The sequence below is a fragment of the Euprymna scolopes genome, chromosome 18 (genome assembly GCF_053919585.1).
Source record: "Euprymna scolopes isolate OS-2025 chromosome 18, ASM5391958v1, whole genome shotgun sequence".
Taxonomy (NCBI): domain Eukaryota; kingdom Metazoa; phylum Mollusca; class Cephalopoda; order Sepiida; family Sepiolidae; genus Euprymna; species Euprymna scolopes.
In genome coordinates, this window is record NC_136499.1 from 70,733,533 (window position 1) to 70,746,996 (window position 13,464).

The 13,464-nt window shown below is 32.0% G+C and overlaps 1 protein-coding gene and 1 pseudogene across 9 annotated transcripts in view; one reads left to right on the top strand and one right to left on the bottom strand.

Moving 5' to 3' along the window:
• The window catches only part of LOC145297652 (N-acetylated-alpha-linked acidic dipeptidase 2-like), a 1,311,662-nt gene that overhangs the window by 434,125 nt on the left and 864,073 nt on the right, over positions 1 to 13,464 (top strand). The gene's annotated exons all lie outside the window — the stretch shown is intronic.
• On the bottom strand, positions 13,260 to 13,376 carry LOC145301524 (5S ribosomal RNA; annotated as a pseudogene).

Sequence of the window (13,464 nt, forward strand, 5' to 3'; positions counted from 1 at the left end):
TATATATATATATATATATATTGTGAGATATCGGCTTGGGGTTATTAGCTGGTTGGATGACCACGTCCCTTGTCGAGATGAAGTAGGTTCATTTCACAGTCGGATTTCGGCGCGGTTTGCTTGATCTGTGTTGGTTAATAGAAATTCTTGTGTGCGGGGCGTTTGGTCAGTTAGTATAGTGCTTGCCTCGCATGCAAGAGGCTCGGGTTTCGAATCCCGAGTTCAGATATGTCTAACTGATGAGCCAAAATGAGGGCGAAACTCGAGTTGACTGTCATGCCTCTTGTGGGCTGCGACGTTGTATGGCTGTGGAATTTATTTTATATATATATATATATATATATGGGGAGGTGTTGCTCAGAGCACACATTTCTGTTAGCACAGTGTAAAAATCCGACTTCGAAATTTAGGAAATGATTCCTTTTTATTCTCCCTACTATCTCTTTCTGACAGAGACGTTGCTAGTATTGTTCTACACTAATGGTTATTTTCATGGCAGCTGCTCGACCAAGATTCAATCTATGCTCCTCCTAAAACATTCACAAGAAAAACTCGTCTAGGTACAACCACTGTCTGTAGTCCCCCTCTCTCTCTCTCTCTCTCTCTCTCTCTCTCTCTCTCTCTCTCTCTCTACCAAATAACTAAACAAAACTTCAATGAACACAAGTTCCTGTTTAGAACTACCCATCTGTGGAACACAATACTACAGGGTTATTTCCCAGCTTACTTCAACATGTTTGTCAACAAATTCTTGTTGAAACGTTTTCTTAAATAATCAATTTCTGCTCAATCACTATCATCATTACCAATCATCATGGTGTTGTCTCACTGTCGACCTGACACCCTTATCCTCGAGTGGCCTTTCGTCTTCATAAATGGTGATGCTCTAGTAATATATATATATATATATATATATATATATATATATATATATATATACAACTTATTATATACTATTATTATTATTATATATAATTGTACCGAATAAACTCCCCTAAACTAATGAACCTATCATAATGAGATTTGCAATATACATTCTTGGTAACATTAAATGACATGGGCAGATGATTTTTTCTTTGTAAACATTACCATGCATCATCCAAACTTTCTTTGTTTGCCCAAAAAAAATTTTCAATAAATTAGATATAATTGAGAAAGAATTGCTCTAAAATTAACTCTTCAGTTATATTAAGTAATAGATTTTGTTTTAAAGATTGGTTTGGTATGTGTGCATGGTCATCTATAATATGTATGTGCTTGATATGTATTTTTGGCAACAGAGTAATACACACACACACACACACACACACACACACACACACACACATATATATATTCAGTTTAATTCACCTCCTATCATAACCTTAAAAACAATTTAATACTAAATACCAACAACAGTATCCGAAATGCACCCAAAACATACACATACATCGGATCCACTTCTACTTTAATAAAGCAGAGAATCTCTAATCACAGATCATCATTTAGTAATAAAACACAAATAGCAACCAGGGAACTTCTTTGACTACTCTAATTAAAAAAATTAAATCTAAGAATATTCGCTTCTCAATTAATTGGAGTATGTAAATCGCAATCTTGCACCCCTGGATCTAAATATTGTAACCTTTACCTTTCTGAGGCAGTTAGGATAATAACGTCTCCTCAATCCAAGAATGTGATCAATACAAGAAATGAGCTGATTTTCCAATATACATTCTTCTTCTTATAATTTTTCAACCCACTTTACCGGACTTTATCCTCTTGTCATGTCTAGTTTATTGCTTTTATCTTAAGCATTATAGAGATAATCTATATCACCATCGGCTATTAAAATTAAAATTTTTACATATTATGATAAATAGTATTCCTAAATTATACATATTTATCTCTCTCTCTCTCTCTCTCTCTCTCTCGTATATATATATATATATATATATATATATATATATATGCATGTATATATATGTGTATGTATGTATATATATATGTGTATGTATATATATATATATGTATATATATATATATATTCATATATATTCATTTGTATGTATATATTCATTTATATATCTTCTATAATATAAAGCTGAACGTGTGTGTGTGTGTGTGTGTGTGTGTGTGTGTGTGTGTGTGTGTGTGTGATCACGAATAGGCACCTATATGGTTGACTATTTTAAAAAACTGATTACATATAATGATAGAAGATGTATCGAGGATCAGGAATGGGTATGTTTTATCTGGCTGAACGGTGGTTCATAAAAATTGTGGGATCTGCATTTGCACCTGTACTCAATGGAAATATAGCACAAACTTTAACAAAGACTTTTCATATCTATTTGCGTAAGTATACTTTGATAATTATGTTTCAGTTTGAAGTAATATGGTATAATAAAATTATGGGGTGTTCGTTCGTGCCTGACCTCCATAGAATGTAAATATGTCACAAAGTTTAACAAGGTTTTTTAAAAGGGGTTAGGGGCCACAATAACACCTTCACTTTAATCTTAATTCACGTTAGCTTTTATTTATTTTTTTGAGTTGGATCATATTGTGTCGAATGAATTCACCTAATAAATTCACGTTATTACAGTGAAAGCCAAAAAAACAGTCGGAACTTTAGACAATTCTTGGCACAAATTTTGCATAACTTTGTTTTTTCCTTCTCCATTTGCACTTGGAACTCTTTCGAAAATAGATAGATAGATAAATAATAAAAAATAAAAATGTTACTTGTTATCGTGTGAAAAGAAGGAAAAAATCCTGCTCACGTGATTATGTGTTTTTTTAAAAACATTTACATAACCTTTTTATTTTTATTTATATATCCTTTTAAGCTTTTTTTGTCAGTGTACTAGAAGAAATTCAGTTGATTACAACCCTTTCTGCGTGTTCTTTACATTACAATAGTACAACCCTGAATCCGACGGCGCAATATTACACCGTTTAATATGGTAAAACTTAAACGAAGCTGTTCTGCTTGAAAAGGGCGCCATTTTCATCTTATTCACCTTTATATCGATTCTTTGCTTTAAAAAACTAAAGTAATCACGTGTTTACTTTTGTAATATCCCATTTTGCTGTTTCGGATTATTTTACTAAAGTAAGTAAAGTTTCCTTATTTTTCAAAACTGTTTTTGTTTCTTTGTTTTTCGATATTTTGTCGATATTATTTTATAAGAGTGTTTAGCCAACAAACGACTACCCGAAAAAAAAATATACAAGAAATAAATGTTACCATAGTCAATAAAGGTTCAGTTCATGTTTTTTTTTTTAAATAGTTTTTATGCGCTTTACTGTAAATAATTTCAGTGAACCGAAATTAAAACGAAATTTGAGGTGATAACTACTTAAATGAATTTTTATATAAGCTACACATGCCATAATCGAATATTCCTCAAACACAAAATAACGGAAACATTAAAATATGTTTATGAATATTCCTTACGTTGACGGAACTCTTAAATTGTTAACACAGAATGCTCAGGTGCCTCTCCTTCAAATTGAAAACGGGGCTGTCCATTTCAAAGTCGCTGCAATTTTAAATTTTTTTTAAACCGGTTCATGAATTAAAAAAAAATTGTTTACAAACTACTTAAAAATACAATCCAATGAACATTTCTACCATAAAAGTAACTTTTATTGACTATGGTAACAGTTATTTCTTGTATATTTATATTATTATATATATAACATTTTCTGTTTGTAAGGAAACATCATTTTGTTGGTCACTCTTGGCAACAGATGGAAACAAAGTTGATATAAAAAATATATTTTCGCGAAAATTATCTCTACTTTCATCATATTTTGCTTAGGGTGAAATTTTTGAGTATCAAAAACTATCTCTTTACATCCCCCTCCTTTTCATAACCTATCATACTTTCATCAATCACAGTCCATTTTCTGTAAGCTGTTTTTGAACCCAGTCAACGACGGGTACTTCTGCTAGTATATATATATGTATCTTTGTCGCTTTTTATTAGTATCGCTATGTTATTGACATCATCATTCCTATCACTATCACTGTTGCTATTATGTTTATGTCTAATATTATTTTTTTTTATTGGTAGTATTTTAATAGCTATTAATATAATTATCGCTATCTTTATTACCGTTTTTTCTTTTTTATCATTACTACTAAATTTGTTACTATTATTACTAAGATAGTTATGATTATTAGTGGTTTTACTGTTATTATTTTCATTATTACTATCATTATTATTTTTTTCTTGCACATGACCATTGACTATACTATTATTAGCATTACCTTTCATTTATTATTATTATTATTATTATTATTATTACTATTATTATTATTATTATTATTATTATTATTATTTTGTCATCATTATCATCATTTTCAATCCTCACTCCCCTAAACATTTAATAGTAACATTGAATTTAACACTTTACAGAAAGTATTGTTTCGGTCTGTCTAGACAATATTCGGTCAGAGTAATACAATCTTTCACGGATGATGTTATTTTTTCTTAGCCTGATCTTAATTCTTTAAAATTTTAATCTGAAATCACTTTTTCTAATTAAGCCGACGATAAAAGATGAATTGCTGTTTTTCTCTTCTTTTCATTTATCGATCCCATTTGACTGGAGATCAACTTCTTTTTGAACTATTGTACTGTCCGAAAAAAAAACAATTTCCATTATTTCGGCTGCTTTGCAAACTTTCCAACCGGAGTATATGCATAATTAAACTGGATTTAATTTTGGACTCCATTCTCTCTAAAGAACTAGAAAGAGTTTTTATGCAAGCTGAAATATTATGCGTGGTTTGTTTTTATTTTATTTATTTATTTTTTTTTTGCATATACAACATTTTTTTACTTGTTTATTTTTTTTTGTCAATTTATTGCAATTGCGGTTTCACTTAATGCCATAACCAGCAAATTCTAGCATTGCTACAAATATAATTTGCTGATTTCTTTCTGTCCTCTGATGAGAAGAATAGCAAGAATAGTATTCTTTGAAACTCCGTGGAATAAGGTCTTTGTAAATTGTTTTTTGGAGTATTCAGTCGAACAATAAGTTTTGATTGTAAAGTTCAACTTACAGTTTTTATTTTCTTTCTCTTATATATATATATATATATATATATATATATATATATATATATATATATATATATGTGTGTGTGTGCATGTGTCTGTATATATATATATAATTTTATTCAATTTAGGTAAACAAAATTACCATAATTCCCTACAATAAATCTATTTTAGTTTTAAAAGATATCGTCAGGCAATAATATACTATTATTGTAGCGACTTATGGTAATTTTGTTTATCTAAATTGAATAAAATAATATCTTGCTCTTGTAAATTGAGTACTTCGTTAAAATTCAATGGTTTTTTGCTTTTGGATATTTTTAACCTGGAATATATATATATATATATAGGCTTTATCATTAATGGTTGTGCCACTGAAACCGTACTGCTGGTGCTACCAGAAGATCAGGATATCTGAAGATATTGGCTTCTTGAGACGAAATGCACTTAAAGTGATGCTTTTTGTTTTTCTACTTCCTTTTGCAAAACTTATGTTCTGCAAAGCCAAAAATAAAAACAACATCCCACCTTTTTCTTCTTCCCATTTTCTCCTTTCTCTTTCTATCTCCCCCACTTCCTGACTGGTTTTCTAACTTAAAATGTACCAAACATTAATATTGTACCCTGTTTCTCGCTCCCATTGCAAAACTCATTCATGTTCTGCCGGACAAGGAACAAAAACGATAAAATCTACTATAAAACAACCAAACCAAACACTACAAACTAGCGATTGAAGATACAGAGTTTGAAGAATAAAAAACTTTGTACAAAATAACTGGATTCGACATTAATTAACCCGAAAAGAGGTTGATATGCCGCAAAACATCCAAACTGTACTATACCCACCAAAGAAAGAAAAACTTAAAATTTTAAAGTAGTGCTATATTTATTGTTTATACCTGTCTTAATAAAATCAGTATAGCACCTCATAACTATTGGGGGTTTTTTTTTGGGGGGGGGGGTGCACAGTGATCACCACTTATCAAGGCCCGGAAGCCACTCAGGGATAAGGGTTATTGCAAGTACATTACGTTAGTGTGGAGATTTGATGAAGTGTTTACTTAAGGGGGCGGTTCATTAGGAATTTGTTAACATTGGACTTGAACACATCCAAGTTGTAGTCCGGTGGGAAGCAGGCAGACGGAACAGAGTTCCACAGGCGTGCAGTTCTAAGAAAGAAGCTTTGTTCATGGAATCCACGTTTTGATTTAGGCACAGATATAGAGTGGGGGAAATTTTTCACAGTGGATTCAGCTAGACGGGTGTTTTTCGTGAAAGATTGGCGAGGGGAGACCAGAGATTGGAGTTCAGACGAGCACCTGCCATGAAAATAAAGATAAAACAAGGATAGGCTCGCAACGTCTCTTCTGTAGGAGAGAGGTTGCAGAGTGTTTTCTGATGGAAGACAGTTTTACTAACATTTACGAAGCTATTGTTTTGCTTGACCAGTATTTTTCTCATTAAGAAGGCAATGCTTTATCAACCGACGAAATTCATATTTTTCCAATCTCTTGAAAATGTGCTATAGAAATTTCTGCTTAAATAACTGTAATTTGTGAATTAATGATCAAATTGGACTCAAATTTTGATACATGCCATTTGAAGGTTAACATTTATTATCCTGACTTTTTATTAGTGGCTTCATTTATATGTTGAACATGGCATTTATTGAGTGATGTAGGACAGTAACACTTTCCTTCAACAGCTAATATTGGCAGAATTGTCTCCCTTGAAAAGAATATATCTGCAGTTAGTGGAGACGACTTGTGGATTCGGTATCTTGTAGACACTTCTTTTTTAATTGATATGAGCGATGAAGCCGATTTAACCCACATAAGGTAAGTTTTGCAGTAATATAATCCAGTATACAACATATACATTAAAAAGTACAATCTTAATAAAGAATTTACATTTGTTTTGTTGTCACTACAGGCAAATTTTGCAACATGTTTGTTGCAATATTTTTTATATAATTAATAGGATAAGATTTTTTAAAAAATTGGAAAGTTCTATTTATAGACAGGCTTGATGGGAACTGACCAATCAAACAGAACTATCCTCTGCTAACAACCAATCAGAAACTGGAATCACAATAAATCATACTGGACATGTTAGAATTTCCACATAATGTTTTGTGTCTACACAAGAAGAAATTTTGCTCTTTGTTTGCAAACTTTACAGTTCAGGACTTATACAGATTAGCGATCCACCAAAAACTATTTTTTCTGTCAGAACTTATTCAGATAAGCTACCCATCAGAAATTCTTTTAAAATTAAACATGGCTTTTAATTCAAAAATGTTTATTGGGTGTTTTTCTTTAATTTGTGGATATCAAATTTATGCTCACCATAGAAATTATCCTAAGGACGAATCAGTTCTGCTGGTATGATCATATGGCACATTCATCATTTTAGATAAATTGTTGCAGATGTGGTTCGAATCGCAGAAGAGTCGGGTTGACTAGGAAAATTTGGAAGTAAATGATTAGATCAAACCATACAGATTGATATTTGGAGAAAGTAGCTGACCTGTTGAACTGTGACAATCGGAGAGTGCGTTTGCTTAATATCAAAATACATCCTGGAACAAGAGGAAAGCAATGTTAAATGAATAGAAAAAGAAGTCTAGACAGAATTAAATGTCCAATAAATTAAGGAGTATAAAACTCCCATAAAAAGTTAAAGTGAATTACTCTGGCCGTAAAATACTGAATGAAAAGTTGAATTAGCAATGGGACTTAAAGTATATCAAAACCTAACTATCAAAGTAATAAGACTTACTTTAATTACGTTATATGAATTATCTAAAACTCTTGTTGGGCTTCTCTCTTCTCCTTCCTACAACCCCCTTTCTCACAGAAGACGCATTGATTGTCTTTCTCTTCTCTCTCGTAGAAGGTGCTCGACTGAGCTCCAATGTTTAATTCTTCCTTGTAAGACATTCACAGTAAGAACTCGTATTTCTGCTACACTGGAAATAGTTTCCGTTCTCTTTCCTGTGCCTAGTACCAGCATAAATTCTATTTACAGAGCTTCTTTGCAAAGGCTTTATACTTGTGGAACATATTACTGGAGTAATGCTTCCCTGCTACTTAAAACTTGGTCATCTTTAAATCTAATATCAACGAATCCTTATCCTATACTACTCCATAAGTAATCAAATGCAGTTCATGCCATTGATCAATAATAGTACTCCTATAGTGTTCCTCATCTATTCGTTCATAATCATTGTTTTATTAATCCTTATACTTGACTGACTCTTGGCCTTGCTTAGGGTTTATGCAATAGTAAAAAGTACAAATACAATTTTCATTACACAGATTAGCCTGTTATTTACTTTTACCCATGAGGACCTCTAATAAAATAAACTTACAACACATCAAGTTCTCACCACCACTCCCGTTCTTCCACTGTCCCCCTTCTCAGTGTAAACAGGATTTTTGTGAAATGTTAAATGTTAAACGGTATTCTACTTAGTAAATGTCGGTGTGTTACTTATGGAAAAACGGTTAATTAGACTGCAGAAGCACCCGTAAAACTACACAAGTTGAATACCCCCCCCCCAAAAAAAAGAACGAAAAACATCACCGGTTAAACTACAAAAGTTCTATAATTGAACCCCCCCCCAAAAGAATGAAAGACATAAAAATGTTTTTGTAAACTCGTGAAAACTTTTTTTAGATTAATTAGAAAGCATTAAAATCTATGTAACATGCACAAAAAAATGAGCCACATTTTCTTTTTTTTTTTTAAGCTTTGTTATTTCAAATGTCCGCTAAAGATTCCTCTGCGATGTGATAAGTCACTTTACTACACGTGTGCGCATCATGTAAAAAAACACTACTGAAGACGGTGAAATGGCGTCAAATAGTACCATGCAAATGGTAAGTTTGCGACGGATTTGATTATCAGATTCATTGTCAGCGACCTCGAATACCCCTATAAAAACAAATTAGAGTGGTCAGTATTCTATTGTAGTGTAAGGTAACATTTACCAAAAAGTTAAATACAGGGTCTGTTTTTATGGGAAAAGAAGCACTCTGAATTAATCTAAAAATTAAAATGACTCCAGCAAAGAAATATCTTCAATCTGACCAAAGACGAAGCAGATAATAAACTTTGATCTTATCTTGAAGAGCAGATAATCTTTATTTTAACTAAAGAAGTTTCAGATTGAAGAAAGACTATGTTATTCAAAATATTTTAGACAAGACACTCCTCCATTCCCTCTAACTACTTTAGCATGCCTGGATATCTCCCACTCTGCTGTAAGGACTCTGACAGACATATGCACGGACTTGGAGTCTATATTCGTAATACCCTCCGCTTGACTAGAGAAACAAAACTAGAATCAGATGATCAAGTCGTTATGTGCTTTAGACTAAACATGCAACATAACATTAGCTACTTCTATTTTCTCTACCGCTCTCCCTCGACCCAGGACTGCACCCTAATAAACAAAGTCTCTGACAGCATAGGTACAGCACTTTCTCTCGACACGAGTGCACAAGTACATGTATTTGGTGACTTCAGTGTCCACCACAGAAACTGACTTGGATTCTCTAATCACACAGACGCATCTGGTAGCACAACACATAGCTTCTCTATAGCTCACTCCCTACCACAGACTAACAAGAACAATATGCATCACTTTTAGATCTGTTTCTGACCACAGTTCCCGATGATTGTATAACAAATGCCCACAGCCCACTTGGGAACGCTGATCATTTAGTGATAATCGTCGAAGTAATCCTAAACTCTAGAGCCCAAACTGAAGAGCCATTGCTCAAAACAACGAGACACTATAAAAAGGCTGACTGGGGAGCCATCAGGGATCTCATCAGTAATACATAAAATTCTTTTATGAACATTGGTTAACCTCGCAAGTTACTTTTTTGTTTTTATATTAATTTATATTTCAAAATAGATGGTTAAAAAATGAACCGTAGAGTGAATTACTCTGGTCAGAAAATGTTGATGGAAAAGTTGAAGTACCAATGGAGCCTAAAGTATATCCAAATTGAGTCATCATTAGTATCTAACTAAACTAAGTCTTATTACTTTGATAGTTAACTATCTAAGTAATAAGATTTAGTTTAGTTAGATACTAATTTATATTTCAAAATAGATGGTTAAAAAATTAACCTTCTATTTTGATAGTAATTTATATTTCAAAATAGATGGTTAAAAAATTAACCTTCTATTTTGATAGTAATTTATATTTCAAAATAGATGGATAAAAAAAATTAACCTTCTATTTTGATAATAATTTATATTTCAAAATAGATGGATAAAAAATTAACCTTCTATTTTGATAATTTATATTCCAAAATAGATGGATAAAAAAAATTAACCTTCTATTTTGATAGTAATTTATATTTCAAAATAGATGGTTAAAAAATTAACCTTCTACTTTGATAATAATTTATATTTCAAAATAGATGGATAAAAAAAAATTAACCTTTTATTTTGATAGTAATTTATATTTCAAAATAGATGGTTAAAAAATTAACCTTCTATTTTGATAGTAATTTATATTTCAAATCAAATGATTTTTCTAAGATGTAAAAAAATGTGAAATAAACATTGCACAATAGTTTTCAAAGCTTGATTATCCACATGAGAGAATCACATGAAGCTTGTTAACATCCAAGTGATGTTATGAATCCGACAAGACTAGGAGACGCCATAGTCGTCATTTCACGCTATTCTCCCGTTTCACAACTGCCACCTCTCAGTTTTCAACTGCAAAGAATTATCATTAATTATAAAAGTTGAATATGTGTTCCATTTATTTATTATTATATATTTCTTTGAATTAGTTAAGTTTGAATTCACACATTCTGATTACTAGTGTTACGAAATGAGGCTGTGTAAAGATACGGGCTTCCTAACCTAAATGCACCAAAGATTGACGCTATTATTTTTTTTTTCCTTTACAAAACTCAATCATGTTTTGCAAAGACAAAAGCAAAAATAATTTTCCTGTTTTAACATGGCAACTTATACACCTCAAGAAAGTCAGAGGTGGCATCGACCGAAACATTTTGCAAGTAAAACTCAAGATAAAACAGTAGTCTGAATAATCCAAACAATACAAACAATTTTCTTCCACAAAACAACAAAGCTAAACGCAATGAATAAATATAAACAACTTGAAGTATAAAAACCCTTTTTCCAAAATTACTTTGACACCAAAAGAGTTGATATGCCATAAAAGCACTAATTCCGATCAAAAAAACCTTTAACAAATACTAAGAGACATTTCTGCAGGAATGGACAAAATGCAGTTAACAACGATACAGGGTGATCATTAAAAAAATGCAGCACTTGGAATCGTGAATAAAATACAAATCTCCATTTTATAGTCGTTCAATAATTAGCAGACATCTGTATAATGTGTTACATTGACAATAATTCTGAGACGCTCATCTCTTGCCACTGTCCTGATTTTGGCTATAATGGCCACCATTTATAGGGAAATGCACTTTTTCATTGAATAGATACCTTAGTGCATATATATATCTGTGTGTGTGTGTGTGTGTTGGATACGTGAAGGATAGAGTAATTTCTGTTATACAGAGCAAGAATATAGGTTAAAAAGAAATAGCTCAGACCAACATTATAACCATTACATACAAAAATTATAATGTATAATGACTAGAATGGTGGGTTGAGTAATTGTATGTCTGTGTAGTAATTAAAACTGAACCATTTTTGAGATGAGCATAAAAATGAGTGTCTGTACCCAGTGTAGTGGTATATTATAAAAGTATATATATATATATATATATATATATATATATATATATATATATAATAATTATTTTTATGTACAGATTAGTGTTTCATGCTTATGTAATCATCAGTGTAGGAAGTGATAATTGCTGCCAATTAAAAGAATTCCAATGCAGCCACCAAGTCATTTTTGACTCTATAGTTTGGTATTCAAACTCTCGGCCAACAAGAATTATTACGAGAAAAGAAAAAGAATTAAATTCTCTATATAATGTTGACTTAAGTTGACAAACACAGAAAGCTGGACAAATAATGCTCCCTATCTTGGGTTGAGCATATTGGGAAGTGATATACGAACTGCTGTAAGCATATTAAGCGATAATGTTTGTGTCGAGCTTAGGCGTTTGGACGATGTTAATTTATTACCCGCATAGTAGTTGCTGAATAGCTTAACGGTTAGAAGTCTCGATAGCCTCAATTGTTATTTGAGCGGTCGAGTTTCGATCCTGGCTAGAGGTAGTTGCTTGTCTAGCCACACTGATAAGCTGTGATACAGCGAAACAGTACTGTATGTGGATGAATATATATATATATATATATATATATATATATATTTATGCAGATTAGCCGTCTGCTTGAAGCCGAAAGTATACTATTACTTCTATTAATTGTACTATTGTACTATCTTTTAATGCTCAATTTGGGGAGGAGGAGGAACGTAGTATCTGTTCGTTTGTCATGAGATCATCCTCCTAAGCATTGCCTTTTCTGGAGTAGGTATGTAGTATCTGTTCAGTTGTTATGAGGCCATTTTCCAAGGCTTCATTTTTTTTTTCTTTTGATGGAGGGTAGTGTAATATATGTTCTGTGGTCATGGTACAATCATCCCAGGGATTACTGTTTTTCTTTAATAACGGGTATAAGTTATAGCTCATTGATTAGAATGGGTTCTTCATGCCAAATTGATAATTGAATATGGTTAAATTTGTGCTCATTTTTGCATTAAATGCTAATCCCTAACTATGCATCAAACAGATACCATAATACTTAATTTGATACACCTTGTCATTACAAGGTCCAAAATTTCAGTCAGATTGGCCTACTAGCTTTTGAGAAAAATTCTTAGAGTAAATGTGATATTGTGATGACTAATTCCTATTAATTAGTAACCGTACATCAAACGGATACCATAATACTTACTTTGCTGCACCTTATTATAAAAATATCTATCTATCTATATATATATATATATATATATATATATATATATATATATATATATCAGGGCTTCCTTCAGTCTTCACAGACCATGGATACCCACCGTAAGGGTGCCTGCACGTGAAATTTTTTGTGGCAAGAGTTGCACAATCTCCAACCACATCTCTCTTGATTCTACATTATTGAATACCAGTGGCAAGTGTATGTACAGGACGACTGGAAAAAATGCCAAGATAAAGGGGAAAGCACATACAGCATCTAGAATTCCCAAATGGTCACCCATCTGGTACTAACCAGGCTCAACGTTGCTTAAATTCGGTGATCTGATGGGAACCGGTGTGTCAACGTGATTATGCCGTACTATATATATATATATTCATCCATTTTTTTCCATATGTTATTGAAATATTTGTTGCCAAAGCTAAGAATTACCATAAAAAATTATCCAAGA